Source organism: Sitophilus oryzae, unplaced genomic scaffold (assembly GCF_002938485.1).
Source record: "Sitophilus oryzae breed Bouriz unplaced genomic scaffold, Soryzae_2.0 scaffold_335_pilon_pilon, whole genome shotgun sequence".
Classification (NCBI taxonomy): Eukaryota; Metazoa; Arthropoda; class Insecta; order Coleoptera; family Curculionidae; genus Sitophilus; species Sitophilus oryzae.
The window spans coordinates 172314-189822 of NW_022146902.1; the positions used below are offsets into that span (position 1 = coordinate 172314).

Sequence of the window (17509 nt, forward strand, 5' to 3'; positions counted from 1 at the left end):
CTGTAACCTATTCAATGTGTAGCTAGTTTTCATCTGCCTATGATGCTAACATGGTTATAGTAAAACGTTTTACAGTTCGCAATTTTACTTGCATGCAAGAAAAGTTGCAGCAACTTTTCCTACAACACGTACTTTTAATAATACGTATACGCATTTTGGCATATGATAAGTTGTTGCAACTTTTATTTTGTTTTCTTTCACTTGCAGATGATAGGTCCAGACCAAATACATTTAAAGTCTTTAGACTGAATCGAAGGACTGTAGATCAGTTCAAATCACTCAGATATCGTTGCGTGTAGGGCCTTTTTAAAAGTGACCTGGAACTTAGTAAAGTTACGAACTGTAAGCCTTTAACGTTTTATGTTGTTGTTCGAAGCTGCTCGATAATTTGTTTACGTACTCATATTGTTTGAAATTTTTAGCCCAAAAAAGAATATCTGTGGATCCCTGTAACGTTGAGATTCCTTTATATACCACTGTACCTGTTTTGCAATTACCAGCCGATAGGAATTCAGAGGATTTTACCAGTTGGCATAGACAACGACTATGTCTATTGGTTTATAGCAGCCACAATGGCACTTACCAGTGGTTATTTCAGTTCAATAGCAATGATGTACGCTCCTAGGTAGGTATCCCTGAGTCAGGTAATAGTTTATATAAAAATATGTATATTTCGATTTCTTTTTTTATTATACATATAGTGCATGATACTCTCAAATATCTAAATTTTTGCAAAAATATTGAAAAGTATCATATAGAAACAATGTACCGGGTGTTTCTTTAAGAATAGCTTTCTGCTATATATCTTAAAGTATTAGCCGTAGAGCCTGCGCAAGAAATATGACTAAAGCGGATATGAGAAGCTGAGAGTGCGCAACTGATATGTGCTGATATGATAAAAATGCTGCTGAGACTATCAAAATGTTGATCTAATAACGCTTTAACGTTAAAATCTTACTTCAGAAGTTTTTTTTTTCAAAGCCTATCATGACTTCACTGAGGTGTCGTCGCTTGTTCACTGTCATTAGTATCTTAATTATTAGCCTCTATTAGATATTAATAATATATCTGGCATTATGGTAATCTGGTATATTATCAATACTAGAATAAATTAAACGTTTCTATTTTATGTTTTATTAGATTAGCCAATATCAAGAGGGGTAGCGATACCGTGTAATAAAAATAAAGTAACTATAAGGATTTATTTTTTCGTATTTATTTTACTTTTACTCACTTGTTTCATCGAACTGCCTGAATCCATTTTTACTTCTGATCAAATCGGTGCGATAAAGCTTATGGAAAGCTGTAAAACATTGTTCCGGAAGAGTTGTATTGAGTGTTATTGCACCCAACAATCACGAAATTACGCCTTCATTTTCATGTTGACATTTTCGGCAATTTTATTAGCATTTAAAATTGTCACAACACAACGCGACGCCCAGTTCTGCTTGTTTTTCTCTTAATTTTGCCTGAGAAGTTTATAGTTTAACTACAGCACTAGTAAAAACCAAAATACTTAAATATTATGACATAACCACGATTTTAATATTATTTCAATGCGATCAAGTTGATCGGATCAACAGGAACGGTAACCGGGACGACGTGAAATAAAATAGTCGAATAGTTCTGATTTTTCGCCATACCGAGTGCTGCTCCAAGCCTATAGGCTTGGTGCATTCTCTCCCGGTGCTGCCACCATCGCAGAATATCGTAAACAACCGGCATATACAACTACACGGGTTTAAATAGCGAGTATACCTAACATTTATTATACAAGGTGTCCCAGAAATAAGTGCAAGTATTTTATCTGGTAGTATAGTTCAACCCCAGAAACACGCCTATGAGGTTTTTTTCGCGAAAAAAAATATTGTCGCGACCTAGCTGGGGGTTGTTCACTAGGATCGCTATACCAGGTTCTCTCTTTCAATCAAAATAATCATTAGAAAAGAACACATTTATTAAACAAAGGTTTACAGTGTGGATAAAATTATTGGGACGATTTCAGGAAATGCCAAGACTTAAGGGTTTACTTAAAGAAATACTTACAGAAACATCTTCAACGTCTTCTACTCTCTTCTGCTGATTCTCTCGTAACAAACTGACTGACTAACCTCAACTAACACCGATTCGGAATTTTTTGAAAAAATTTTTGGAATTTTTTTTAGTTATTGGTTAAAAAACATAATTTCTTGATAATATGGCAATATAGGTAGTAGATTAAATTTACAAGAAAGAAAATCCAGAGAAGATCCGGTGGTTCTCAAAATTTGAGCAAAGAATCATTTTTTTTTTGGAAATTTTGAAAGTAAAATAACTCCGTTATTTTCGACTTATTAGAAAAACGATAAAGAAAAAATATGTTTTTTTATCGAGATCTACCATCCCTTAAAATACTTGCACTTATTTCTGGGACACCCTGTATAATTATTCTTAAAGTGCAGCATAATTGCAAATGCAGCATAATGCAGCAAAAGCATAATTTGTGAAAATTCTAAAAATAAAAAAAGTAAATATTTTTATATCTTCAGAGGGTTTCATTCCAGCTAAAAAAACTTTTTAGATGAGTTCAACTACGGTAACGAGCATAGTTTTGCTCACCGGTTTTGCTAGTGGGGTCATAACTGGGGCTATTTCAGCTATAACAAAATGTTTTAAAGATACATAAATTTTATTAACATTTGAATTTGTTACACCACAACATGACGTCTAATTCGGGTTCTTTTTCACTTAATTTTTACTACCCGAAACAGCGTTACATCACACAAACCTCTTACCTCAGTGTTTTAAAGTTTCAATAACTGCACTAGTAAAAAATCAAATACTTAAATATTGTCAAGAAAAATGGCGCATCCGCCAGAAATTAAAAATGTATTACTGGTTGCCTGCACAACCGCAACGTATCCGCCAGAAATTAAAAGACTTTTTCAGGCGCCATCTTTTAGTCAAGTCGAGAAGTAAGGGAATCAGACAATAGAATTGTCTGGTATGAAGAAGTACGCTTTCCGAGAATTGGGGAAATTTCGAGAAGCAGTCAATAGAGTATATAAGCCGGAGCCATCGACAACTGAGAGAGTTTTTGAAATTTGAATATACCGCGTGAAAATTGAAAATCGGACAATTTGGTGAAGGAATCTTATAAATAGTTAGTTTGTTGTGTGTTATAAGTTAGTAATTGTGTATAAAGTGAGAAAATAAATTCGTTAAGTATTTTATCGTGAGTTTAAATTAGTGGACCCACGGAATCCGTAACAATTGGTGTCAGAAGTGGGATTCAAGAGGATTTTAAGAAGAAATTAAGTGGATTGGAAGATTTTAGACCGAATTAGAGTATTTTTATGGTTGGTACAAGGGAACAAGCGAAGAAAATGGAGGAAGTAAGCAAATTATTGGGCGATTTTATGGAGAATATGAGAAGAGAGAAGGCAGAAGAACAAGAAAGACTCCGTAAAGAACGAGAAGAAGAGCGAGCCCGATTAGAAAGAGAAAAGGAAGAGGAAAAACTACGACGTCAACAAGAACAGGACCGGCTTGAGAACATTTTCGAAGATTTGAAAATTCAACGACAACAAGACAAAGAAGAAGAACAGGACCGGCTTGAGAAAATTTTAGGCAATTTTGAAATTCGTCAGAAGAATGAATGGAGGGAAATTTTAGAAGATATAGAAACGCGCCGCCAGAAAGAAAGACAAGAAGATCAGGACCGTCTTAAGAAAACTTTAGAAAAGCAAGAAATCCACCTTCAAGAAGCCGTAGAAGATCTGGAGGAACGCCTTCAGCAGAAAATGGAGAAATTAGAGATGGACCTACAGAAGACCAAGGTACAAGTAAAGACACCTGGCGTTCATGGAACTGCGAACCTCAAGGCCCCGACCTACGATGGACAAACCACCTGGACGATGTACCACCGCCAGTTTGAAGCAGCGGCTGCTGCCAATGGATGGACTGACCAGGAGAAAGCAGCGGCACTTGTCATCGCGCTGCGTGGCCCTGCCCTGGAACTCCTGCAAACTATTCCTGCAGCCCAACAGCAGGAATATCAAACTTTGGTCGCTGCACTGGACAGAAGATATGGCGACCAACATCGACGCCAACTTTACCAGGCACAGATCAAGACACGCCTGCAGAGGTCCGGAGAGAGTCTGCAGGAATTGAAGCAGACTTACGTCGGCTGGTACACCTGGCATATCCAGAAGCACCGGAAGGATTTAGGGAGGAACTCGCTGCTCAGTGCTTTATCAGCGGACTGAGGGACAACGAATTAGAGAGGGCGCTGCAAATATCCCGATTTTCTACCAGCAGCGAAGCACTGGTCAGGGCGCTGGAAATCGAAGCTGCTTTTAGCGCCATCCCTAGACCGAAGATAAGATCGGTAGCGGTCGAGGAACAGCCCGAAAACACTCACAGAGGTTTGGAGGAGATGTGTAAGAAAGTCGACAAACTATGTGAGCTACTAATAAACAAGGGAGTCAGCAACACCCAGACAGAAAACCAGAGAAGATTCCAGGACATAAGGTGCTTTAGAGGTGGCAGGAATGGCCACATTAAACGGTATTGCCGCGTTCAAATGCGATCCCGTTCACCATCCAGAGAACGTAGGCACCAGGAAAACTAAAATCAGTCAATACTAAGGGGCGAGTATTGACTGGGGAGAACAGAGCCCCAAGGATTTTTTCCATTAGAAATCTAGGAAGAACCGCTGACAGTTTGGTGATCGACGGGAAAGTCAATGGAAAGGGAATCCGAATGACAGTGGACACTGGCGCTATGGTTTCGTTGGTGCGGGCTAACTCAGTGCAAGGATTGAAGCTGGTGCCTCTGAGAAGAAGAGTGTGTTTACGTACAGTTACGGGGGAAATGGCCGTTGTACGGAGAGGCTATCGTCGAACTGAAGTTAGGAAATTTGAAGTTCCAGCATAGCGTTTTAGTGGCAGATATTGAAGATGACTTCATCTTGGGCATGGATGTGATTCGTCAACATGGATTTTCGTTCGATCACCAGAGAAATATCCTGAATATCGGAAATGAAGAGTTTATGTTATCTCCAGACAAGGGACCAGGAAGAATGGATGTAAGATCAGCGGAAACTGTGGTGATACCTGGTAATACCGAGAAGATCGTATTCGGTAAAGTGGAGAAAATCGCTGGGTGCTGTGTTGGACTGGTACAAAGTAGCGACAACAAACAAGATAGGTACTTAGTAGGAAAGTCATTGGTGAACACCGAGAAGAATATACCGATCAGAGTTGCGAATGTTTCCCGAATTGTGTCAAGATTAAAAAAAGGTGACAAGATAGCCATCTGCGAACCTGTAAGAAGTGTCACCCGATGTGATGAAGTGTCGTCAGCTGTTACACAAAAGGCATCCCAAGAAACACTAAAACATCTAGAACAGCCATGGGATCACCTAACACCTGAGGAGAAACAGAAGGCTAAGCAGTTCCTGCTAAAGCATGGCAGTATTTTTGAGAAGAACAACAGTGGAAGAACGGATTTTGTGAAGCACCGGATTAATACTGGTCATGCTCAGCCGATTCGACAACGTCCTAGAAGGGTGCCCCTTTCCAAACAACAAGAAATGGAGACAATGGTAGATAAGATGCTAGAAGATGGAGTTATCGAAGAATCATCGAGTCCATGGTCATCTCCTGTTGTTTTGGTAACGAAGAAAGATGGTAGTACACGATTCTGCGTGGATTATAGGAAGCTCAATGACGTCACTAAGAAAGATAGCTACCCACTGCCACGTATAGATGACACATTAACAACTCTCGCAGGTTCGTGCTGGTTCTCCACTCTCGACTTAAAGAGTGGATACTGGCAAGTTGGTCTGGACGAGGAAGACAAAGAAAAGACGGCTTTTCTACAGGAAACGGACTAACCAATTCAAGGTCATGCCGTTTGGATTATGCAATGCTCCAGCCACTTTCGAACGTCTCATGGAGGTGGTGTTAAGAGGATTAACTTGGAAAACGTGCTTGGTTTACCTCGACGATGTATTGGTTATGGGAAGAACTTTTGAGGAGCATTTGCGAAATTTAGAAGAAGTCTTTGGCCGCATACGGAATGCTCACCTGTACTTGAACCCGAAGAAGTGTAGCTTATTCCAGCGACAAGTGGAATTCTTGGGTCATGTAGTCTCGGCAGACGGAATTTACACCGACCAGAAGAAAATCGCTGCGATCAAGGATTGGCCTAAACCTCGCGACAAACATGAACTTAGAAGTTTTCTGGGTTTATGCACCTATTACAGAAGATTTGTCAAGGGATTTGCCAATATAGCTGCACCCTTACATAGACTTACAGGTGATGAAGTCGGCTACGAATGGAACACCGATTGTGATGTAGCCTTTGGAAGACTTAAGGCGGCTTTATGTTCAAGTCCTATTCAGCCTACCCACAACAACAAGGGAGGTATATCCTGGATACCGACGCCAGCAACATCGGCATCGGTGCAGTGCTATCACAAGTGCAAGATGGCGAAGAACGAGTGATAGAATATTACAGTCGAGTTCTATCTAAACCAGAAAGGAATTACTGCGTTACCCGGAAGGAGCTGCTAGCAATTGTGAAGGCAGTTGATCATTTTCATAAATACCTGTATGGCCAAGAATTTTTAATTAGGACAGATCATGCGGCTCTCAAATGGCTTATGGAGATGAAACAACCTGAAGGTCAAATAGCACGATGGCTCGAGAAGCTCCAGCAGTATCACTTTACCATCCAACATCGTGCTGGAAAGATGCATGGTAACGCAGACGGTTTATCCAGAAGACCCTGTCAAATCGATTGTAAGCACTGCAGTAAAACGGAACAACGTGAAATTACTGTCATGATAAGGAGTTTTAAGCTTGGAACCGATGAACAGTGGACGACGACACAATTGAGGAACGACCAAATGGAAGATCCAGACATCGGAGCAATACTACGGCTCAAGGAAGGTAACGGCGAGAGACCACCGTGGCAGGATATTGCAAACAGAGGGCTCGTTTTCAAAGCTCTCTGGGCTCAGTGGAATCACTGGTTATTGAGAATGGATTGTTAAAGCGCACATGGGAAAGTGCGGATGGCAGCACAGTAACAACTCAGTTACTGGTACCAAGGAAGAAAGTTACCCAGGTATTGGAAGAAATTCACGGTGGTAAATCTGGAGCCCATCTTGGGGTAAACAAGACCTTGAGCAAGCTGAGAGATCGCTTTTACTGGGTGGATTATTGCGAAGATGTCAAGAAATAGTGTCGACAATGTAAAATTTGTGCAGCCAGCCAAGGACCAAGCACTCGATCTAGGGGAAAAATGAAACAATATAATGTTGGACTGCCATTCGAAAGAATCGCTGTTTACATTGCAGGCCCACGGGCAACAAGGGCAACAAGTACGTTTTAGTGGCGATGGATTATTTCAGTAAATGGCCAGAAGTTTTTGCCATTCCAAACCAAGAAGCATCGACTGTAGCTGAGGTATTGGTCAATAATGTCTTCAGTAGATTTGGAATTCCTTTAGAGCTTCACACTGACCAAGGAAGGAACTTCGAGTCAAAACTGTTCCAGAAGATGTGTGGTCTGCTTGGTATTCACAAGACTAGGACAACAGCTTTACATCCGCAGTCTGATGGGATGGTCGAGAAATTCAATAAGACCATTGAAGAACATCTCTCGAAAATGGTGGATGAACATCAAAGAGATTGGGATCAGCATATACCACTATTCCTAATGGCATATAGAAGTGCAGTTCACAACACCACCGGACTTTCACCATCGAAGATTTTATTTGGTCGAGAATTACGGTTGCCTTGTGACTTGGTGTTCGGATCACCAGACGACAGCACCACGAACGTAGAGGACTACGCGGATGAACTGAAGGAAAGGTTATTGGGAATTCATAAGGCCGTGAGAAGTAAGATTACGCTAGCCAGTGACCGGATGAAAGCTCGTTACGACCTCAGAGCTAATTCTACGGGATTTCAACAGGACGATATGGTATGGTTATATAACCCACAGCGCAAGAAAGGGAGGTCCCCAAAGTTAACTCCAGCATGGGAAGGTCCTTATACAGTCATCAAGAGGATAAATGATGTTGTGTACCGGATTCAACGCAGCCCTAGAAGTAAGATGAAAGTAGTTCATCTGGATCGATTGAAGAGATACCAGACAGGAAACCTTGATCGGGACGATCAAATTTGAGAAGGGGACAATGTCAAGAAAAATGGCGCATCCGCCAGAAATTAAAAATGTATTACTGGTTGCCTGCACAACCGCAACGTATCCGCCAGAAATTAAAAAGACTTTTTCAGGCGCCATCTTTTAGTCAAGTCGAGAAGTAAGGGGAATCAGACAATAGAATTGTCTGGTATGAAGAAGTACGCTTTCCGAGAATTGGGGAAATTTCGAGAAGCAGTCAATAGAGTATATAAGCCGGAGCCATCGACAACTGAGAGAGTTTTGAAATTTGAATATACCGCGTGAAAATTGAAAATCGGACAATTTGGTGAAGGAATCTTATAAATAGTTAGTTTGTTGTGTGTTATAAGTTAGTAATTGTGTATAAAGTGAGAAAATAAATTCGTTAAGTATTTTATCGTGAGTTTAAATTAGTGGACCCACGGAATCCGTAACAATATTATGATAAAGCCACGATTTTAATATTATTTCAATGCGATCGACATAAACGGTAACGGAACTATGTGAAATACTTTATACTCTGCACTTCTAATTTCTGCCGTATCCAGCGCTGCGGTCGGAATTTTTAAAATTAACTGAAATACGTCAAACCTCTAGATATAAAAATATAGAGAATAGGGGAACAGAATAGTTTTTTTCTTATACGTTCCCTTTTTCAATATTTCGGCTAAAATGGCCCTTATATAATTTTTTTCGAAACTTCTAAAAATGGATTTGGACAAAACTCGCGATTTTGCATAAAAAAGTTCAAATAAAGTTTTTTCTAAATTCAAAAATAAATTAATTAAAAAATATTGAAATTTTTGGAGAAATGGCTCATTTTAAAATGTTATAGAAGTCCCGATAACTTCTAAACCGTATGTACTAGAAAAAAAGTGTAAATATGTGCAATGTAGAGAATTTTTTTTCTCTATCCAAAGCATATTTTACTTTTTTACAATGTTGCCATATTTACACAAATTCGTAATTTTAATTATTTTAGGTATTTTTCCATATTTCATTATAACACATTTATGCTATACAGGGTGGCCCATCGAAAACGTTCCGCAAGGCATAACGGCCAGGGTATTTTTTTTTTCAAAAAATCCAAAAACACGTCAATTTTGTTTGTGAGGGAACTTTTGCCTCAAAAATGATTGCAAAATCTTCAACCCTCTAAGCGGGGGTGTCATCCCCCAACTTTTTTCAAATGGGAAGGGGGGTCAACTGGCATTGCAATGAAAAAGGCTTTCTATTCTCTATATTTCCCCGCTTCGTTTTTAAAAATCGGTCGAGTCATTTTGAAAATATGAAGGATTGAAATTTGAGAAGTACTTTTTGCAAAAAACGCATAAATTGAATTAATTAAAAAAAACTTACCTTATTAATGAAGCAAATGCTGAAAATGTTGTTGAATGGGTTGAAAAATTATTTCCAAACCCGTTCTAGAACATTCTGAAGAACTTGCGGGGTCACTTTATCCAAACATCAATAATTCGTCTTTGCAGGTCTTCTAATGAGGCGGGTGGAGTGCTATACACTTTACTTTCTATGTGTCCCCATAGAAAAAAGTCTAAAGGAGTCAAGTCGGATGACCTGGGAGGCCACTCAATTGCACCCCTTCGTCCTATCGACCGACCGAGAAAGTTATTGTTTAAATATATAGTAAACGCCACGAATGTTTGGGAGTGATTTATCGGTCGCTACCATGTGAACTAATCTGTTCAAGGTCACATAAAACTTAATTCCAGTGCCGTGGTGTTTCAAGTTATTATAATAATGAATATATAATCTGTTGTAATTTGTTGTTTTAACTGTCAAAGTCTTGTCAAAACATATAGTTGGTTATAAATATAAAATGGAATGCCCCATTGGTCGCACTGCAAGCACACCAATGGACTGACGCACAAAAACGAATCAATCAAAGAAATGCGATATAGTATCGCCTTTGTCAATCACGCTAACATTTTAGAATAAGTAGGAGGAGCGCAGGCAGATGATTAGACCGGACCTTTAAAAACCTACGTCTGCTGTAAAAATTTACGTAATTAATGTAAAAATTATAGCGCGCGTGTCGATTCTAACTTCATCAAGCGATGAATCACTCCCAAACATTCGTGGCGTTTACTATAATTACGCACATTTTGAGAGTAATGTGGAGGTGCACCGTCTTGTTGAAATATTAGTTCCGCTTCAACGTATCCAGGATTGTTCTCTATGATGTCACGGCTGGGTCGATGGTATTTTCCAGTAAATCCAAGTACATATAACCTGTTAGATTTCCAGGAAGAACAAAAGGACCCACAATAGAATTTCTAAAAATACCAGCCCACACGTCCAATTTCTGAGGGTTTTGTGTGTGCATGTCGTGAAAAACCCTGGGGTTGTCATCAGCCCAGTACCGACAGTTGTGCCGATTAACTACACCGTTCAAAAAGAAAGTACACTACCTAACCTGATCGTTCAACCTTGTGGCAAGTGAAAAAATGCGTAAACATCTAGAAATAATAAGAAAAAACAGCAAATTGGTCGAAGGAATTTATCCTTATCATTTACTCTGATAAATGCATAGATAAAAGAAAATAATCTACTATTAAGATAGATATGAAACTTAATAGTAAAATTTTGGGTCAAAGCGCCCCTCCGTGTTTTTAGTGGAGACTACGTTTAACCCAGCGCCTTTGCCTTTTCTGCTGTAAATGTTTTTTATGTTTATATTTGAATTCAAAGGATTTATTTTTAAAGTTACACTGATATATTAGTATATCAGAGTAACTTTAATAAAACATACGAATATATATATTTTACAATTATTTTTTTATTTATTTTACCGAGTTTCATGTAAATGATCGTAAGTCGACTGGCTGTCTAATGAATAGACCGAGATTTATAGATTTTAAAGTGAACGAAAAAAAATCAAACAACGAATACATACCATATATTTTTGTTTTATCTAAGATACATACCTTATCGTCTTTTGGAACTACGTTCATTTTTGCAGTTTTGTTAGTTTCTTTGCAAGATGCAACACAACAAGAAAACACCATTTTTACAGTTAAAAAATAATAAAACTATTTCTGACTATGATATTTAAAATTTAGATAGATAGAAAATTAAAAAACAAACCAGTATTTGCAAACGCAGGCCCATATTCAATAAAAATCCAAATTTTTTTCTGCGAGAATCAGGCTTTTTTCACTGAAAAGGTATTTTTTGATTTATCAGCAGTCATTGTCAAGTTGACAATATACGGGGTGTTTTCGAATTAGTCTAAAAAAATTATGGTGTGATTCCTCATGCGTTCTTAAAACAATTTTTATATAACCATTAGGTCTAAAGTATGTACTTCCTTTCTGATCTACAGGATGTTAAAAATTAAAAAAAAAACGATGTTTTCGCTTAACATAAATGGTACACCACCACTGTTTTTTTAAAGAAAATATATTTTTTTCTTGACTGGCCATCCTTTTTCAACAAAATTGATCTTTTGAGTTTTTCTTGTTCATCAAACGGTTGTCGAGAAAAAAATAAATATACTTATTAAGAGCCCGCCTTAATTCGTTTTCTAACGATTTTATATTTTTATATTAATTAGGAAACACCCTGTATATGCATATCACAGGCAACCAAATAAACTAGTAACCTCTAAAAATTATATTTCCTACCACTAGCGACATACCGTGTTTTTAGTGTGTACTAAATTATTTTATCAAAATTTCACCATATAAGTTTCCAGGCAATGGATAAATGTTTAAATAAACTTTTCAAATTTCAATCCTACATATTTTCTCAATGACTCGACCGATTTTCCAAAACGAAACGGGAAAGTATAGAGAATAGAAAGCCCTTTTCATTGCGGTACCACTTGACCCCCCTTCCCATTTGAAAAAAATGGGGGGATGACACCCCCGCTTAGAAGGTTGAAGATTTTGCAATCATTTTTGGGGCAAAAATTGTCCCCCTCACAAACAAAATTGACGTGTTTTTGAATTTTCTGAAAAAAAAATTACCCTGGCCGTTATGCCTTGCGGAACGTTTTCGGTGGGCCACCCTGTATATATTTTTTTACCAAATTTTAGTATGTATAGTATAATGTTATGTTTATAAACTTAATATGTATTTTTCTTTTTGCAGCACCGTTCCAGAACATCAAGCATCCATAGCGGGAATGTTCGCGGGAGCCGCCCTCATAACAGGAATCTTCTCAGGAATCCTGATATCGTTCCTATGGCCTTGGCTGGTCAGCCATGTCGGTTACTAACAAAAGTGCGAGGTGTATGGCACAGAACTGGAATTCTCCATAAAATTCCGATAATACAGGATAGCGTTCTGGCCATATACCATTAGTCCATTGTTATTGTTAAGAGGGGTAGTTAACCCCTTCTCGACACAATCATTGTTCTTCCACAGAAGTAGATTCAAATATTTTTTAAGAGTTGTTGCCGGATGCCGTTAATATAGTCGAAAGATATTCATTATTCTTTTTTGACAGTCTGATTGTTTGTACAATTTTTTTTTATATATTTCCTTTTTTTATATTAAAGAAAAATAATTTGTAAATATTATATTTAATTGGTCTTGTGAACAACAGTAACATTTTACTGATATTATAAATCGTAGATTTATAAAATTAATATAACGATGTAAAGCTAAGAATTTAAATAAAATTTGAACCAAGCTTGGATTCTTTATTATTCTATACAGGGTATAAATGCATTAGCCGTTTTTTGGCGTATCGGTAACCACATTATAATTAATGTACTTGCTAACTACTTCGAAAGTACCATTTAATTTAAAATAGATTTTATATCCCAGTGCTTATAGTTTTTTCTGGTTATATGGTTCAATATATATCTTAAAACCCTAAAAAATACATAATTTTATTAAATTATCGCATCAAAGTTTGCTATCAATGCTACAATGTCATCGATCGGCATTTCAAAGTTAACTCTACGCCGTTTTTTTTTCAATCGTATGGTATACATACTGAAATATATTTATTTATATGCACAAGGAAATTAATCTCTTCAAAGTAGCTCACCCCCTATATCTTTTTTATTTTTTCAGATAAAATAACGAGATTTGGTATGGTTTGGTTTGTTTTGGAAAATAACGGTTAGTATATGGCATAAATTGGGATTGATTGAGGTATTTAATTGTTTTCGGTCACTTCCGGTTTCACTGGAAATAGTGATGTGCAGGTCGGAACGTGCCTCAGGGAACGTGCCCATGTTCCGGGAATGTTCCGGGAACGTTTCTCTAAGGTCGGGAAAGTGACTGAAATTCGGGAAAGTTGTATTTTGATGCGAGTTGGAATATTCCTCGGAACATTCCCCACTTTTCGGGAACTTTTCTTAAATTTAGAGAAAGTAATCAAAACATTGGAAAAGTTGTGAACAGGCCTTGACAACAGCAACTTGATTTATTATTAGATTTATGAGAATAATAAAAATTAAATATATTTTGAAAGTTATATTTTCTTAACTTTATCACTTTTCTGCCCTTTGGGGAATATTTCCGGGAACCTTCCCGGAAAGTTTCCAATTTTTCATAACATTAAAAAAAATTTCCATTCCCATTACTATCCCGATTTGGGGAACGTTCCCAGGAACATTCCCTAAAAATAAGATTCCCGGAATGTCCCCATCTCTAACTGGAAATGACTACAACTTTTGATTTGTAAATGGCACCCTCGGTATTTTTTTACTTTATTTGATAGAAAATGACACTCTGAATCGAATGACATATCATATGTCAATTTTTGACATACTCACTCAAAAACAATTTCTATTTTAAATTTCAATCTAGAGTGCCATGGCTGTGTTAAAAACATTAATTTTTAATCAAGGAGCCTTGGAAAAATAGATTTGATCGTCTAATATTTTTGGTGTCTTGTCCTGGCCGGTTAAAAGATGCCCAAATCGTATTTTTAATCATATTTCATTTTTTCAAATGGAACGAGGGTGGCTCATTAGCATATTTGGAAAAAGCATTTTTTACGAATAATTTGATACCACACACTTGGTATTTTGAGTCAAATTGTCGTTATGAACCGCATGTTACAATTTCAAATAAACCATATGCCAACATGTCAAAAGTTGACATATGATATGTCATTCGATTCAGAGTGTCATTTTCCATCGAATAAAGTAAAAAAATAATACCGAGGGTGTCATTTAAAAGTCAAAAGTTGTAGTCATTTCCGGTGAAACCGGAAGTGACCGAAAATAATTAAATACGTCAATCAATCCCAATTTATATCTTATACTAACATACCAAATATCGTTGTTTTATCTGAAAAAATAAAAAAGTTATAGGGGGTGAGCCACTTTTGAGACACACCCGGTATTACTACGCAGAAAAAAACAAATCGTGGGTGTTTGGGAAGGCTCGAAAGGGAAACAATGTTTTTGCGACGTTTCGCGACTTTATTGTCGCTTCTTCAGACACCAAAACATATTAATCCATATTTTGCCTAAAAACATCCATGGCGATTCCAACCGCCAACACTAAGCCACATACGGAAGAAAGAACAAAAACTTAACGGGTATTTTTTGCCCGACGTACCCCGATGGTCGGTTTGTGTCGTACTCATTTTTTTCTTTCTGCGTACTAATTATTACTGGGAACTAACAATAATCTTAATATATTACTTGACCACTTGATCCTGGATCACACTATTACATACTAATATACAAATGTCAGCAAATTAAATAATTGCTGCTCCAGCTTTGAAAGGAATGATCAATTTTTATTATTATTTCGTATATCGAAAAAAACGGCGTCCAGTTGGCTTGGAAACTACTCTATCGGTGACATTGCCCATATAATGACAATCAATTGCTGTATTTTTTTCATATTAGTGGCAAATCTAGAAACTTAAGATTAGTGGTAAATTCGGATCTTCAGAGTGATTCCAAAAGAGAGGTTTTTATAGTTTTAGAATATTATTACTAAAAACAATGAATTCTACTATTGTCTACCATTTATTAAATAAGAATCATGACTTTTGCTATTCAGACCTACTACCTACTGTTTGTACTAATGTCTATAAATTATAGATGTTTAACTTTTAACCACTTTTAAACAATGTAATTATCAAACAAAACAACCCAAAGTAGTATGTGTACAATGTGTATTTTAAATCATCACTATATATTTTTGGAAATAGAACGTTCCAGGCCTAGATATGCAATATTTTTCATAGACGCCTACTTGTACGATTTGAAATTTTATTCGTATCAATCCAACTTTTATCTCTTTTTAATATATTTGATTTGCCATTGAGCTGTACATCACTGTCTTACACGATAAAATCCAGATCACGCAGTTTCGATCACCAGATCGGTATATAAACTCACCGGCAAAAAAAACCGGCCACTAAAAACTAGACCCAATTTCAAAGTTGGATTTCTCGCGAACCACTTGTAAATCAATTCGTTTTTAACGGATGCTACGTCAGAAATTTTTATTCCGAATTTATTTTGAGCATATACAGGGCACAACAATAAGACGAAGTTTTTTGCCCGAATTTTGTAACACCCTGTAGGGTGCAGCAGCGGTAGTAGCTATTGCTAAATTAAATCACATTGTAGCCTCAACTTTTGTGAGCACTTTGTTTTTTTAATCACCATATTATCTTTTTTTGTATTGGAGATATGCTGTTTTAAAACGAACGTCTCGGAAAAATTCAGAATTCATTTCGGAAAAGGCAGAAAGTTTTATGTGTAAATAATCAAGGCGACATAGGCGAAAAAGGATTTATGAGTATTTGCAATATGAGAAAAACGGTTGTCAAATTAAAAAATGCCATTATGTGTAACGGATGTTGTGGCTTTATTGTGGCTCGTATTGTTGCTTTAATTGGGGATGGCCGAAGTCAACGTTATGTCTCCGATACCCTGGGCATATTTCGAACAACAGTCCAGGATGCCTGGAATCGGTATATGGAAACGGGAAATTTCACCAGGCAAGTGGACACTAGATATTAGTCCCTTAAAATTTCTTTACCTTTTTTTTAATTTTCTTGTTTTAGTTAGTTTACGTATACGTTTTGATGTTTGATTTGATTTTAAAGCTTTTTTCAAGGCGTTTGTTTTAAAGCAGCGTATCTCCAATACAAACAGAGATAATGTCGTGATTAAAAAAAAATGCTCAAAAAAGATGAGGCTACAATGTAATTTGATTTAGCAATAGCTACTGCAGCTGCTGCACCCTACAGGGTGTTACAAAGTTTGGGCAAAAAACTTCGTCTTATTGTTGTGCCCTGTATATGCTCAAAATAAATTCGGAATAAAAATTGCTGACGTAGCATCCGTTAAGAAGGAATTAATTTACAATTTAAAAAAAAATCATCAAAATCTAATGAGTGGTTCGCGAAAAATCCAACTTTGAAATTGGGACTAGTTTTTAGTGGCCGTTTTGTTTTGTCGGTGAGTGTATATTGTCTCTATGGGTGGTCCAAACTGTATTCCGGAAACTTTGACAGCATATTCTGCAGGTTAAAATAAGTAAAAAAATTCGTATAAGTGTATGTCTTAAAATGCTTAGTTTCGGAGATACAGGGTGTAGAAGTTTCATTTTTATTTCGATTTTTTACAAATAATTTATTAAGTAACGTCAATATTTGGATCAAAATTGGTGTCTGGGAGGTTTTTGATATGAGAAATTTGATTTTCATGTCAATATGACCCCTACCTGTAGAGGGCGCCACCTACATATTATTTTTTAACTGGTTTGAAGAGCAATAACTTTTCGTCCATAGCTGTATAAACTACTGAGTAAAAAAATATATATTGACGATTTTTTTAGATAAAAGAGGTCTCTTGGTAAAAATCTCTACGAGTAATGGTTCTCGAGATATTTGGAATCGAAATTGTCAATACCTGTCATCATTCCATTGACATAAATTAAACATGCCTTGACTAAATATGACTAAATAGTTATTAGACTGAAATCATAAATTTGAAATCTTTTTGTGCCAAAAGTTCAATAGAAACTGTTTAATCGTCATTTTTTCGCAGAAAAATTTATGATTAATTTAAAAAATAAAAATTTATTATTTCAGTCAAATAACTATCCTCAACGTTTGTATATTTTTCGTCAATAATGACATATATTACGAGACATTTTTTACGTAAAAATTCATGGAAATTTATATTTTTTCAGTCATTAGTTTTATACAGGTACGGACAAAAAGTTATTACTCTTCAAAACTGTAAAAACACATGTAGGTGGTGACCCCTACAAATAGGAGTCATTTTGACATCAAAATCAAATTTCTGGTGTCACAAAACTCCCAGTTGCCAATTTTCATCCAAATATCAACGTTACTTCAGAAATTATTTAGAAAA

At 36.7% G+C, this 17509-nt stretch overlaps 1 pseudogene; it reads left to right on the forward strand.

The window, feature by feature from the left end:
- LOC115884704 overlaps window positions 1–12834 on the forward strand; it is a 98662-nt pseudogene extending 85828 nt beyond the window's left edge.
- Window positions 12835–17509: the final 4675 nt, after the last annotated feature.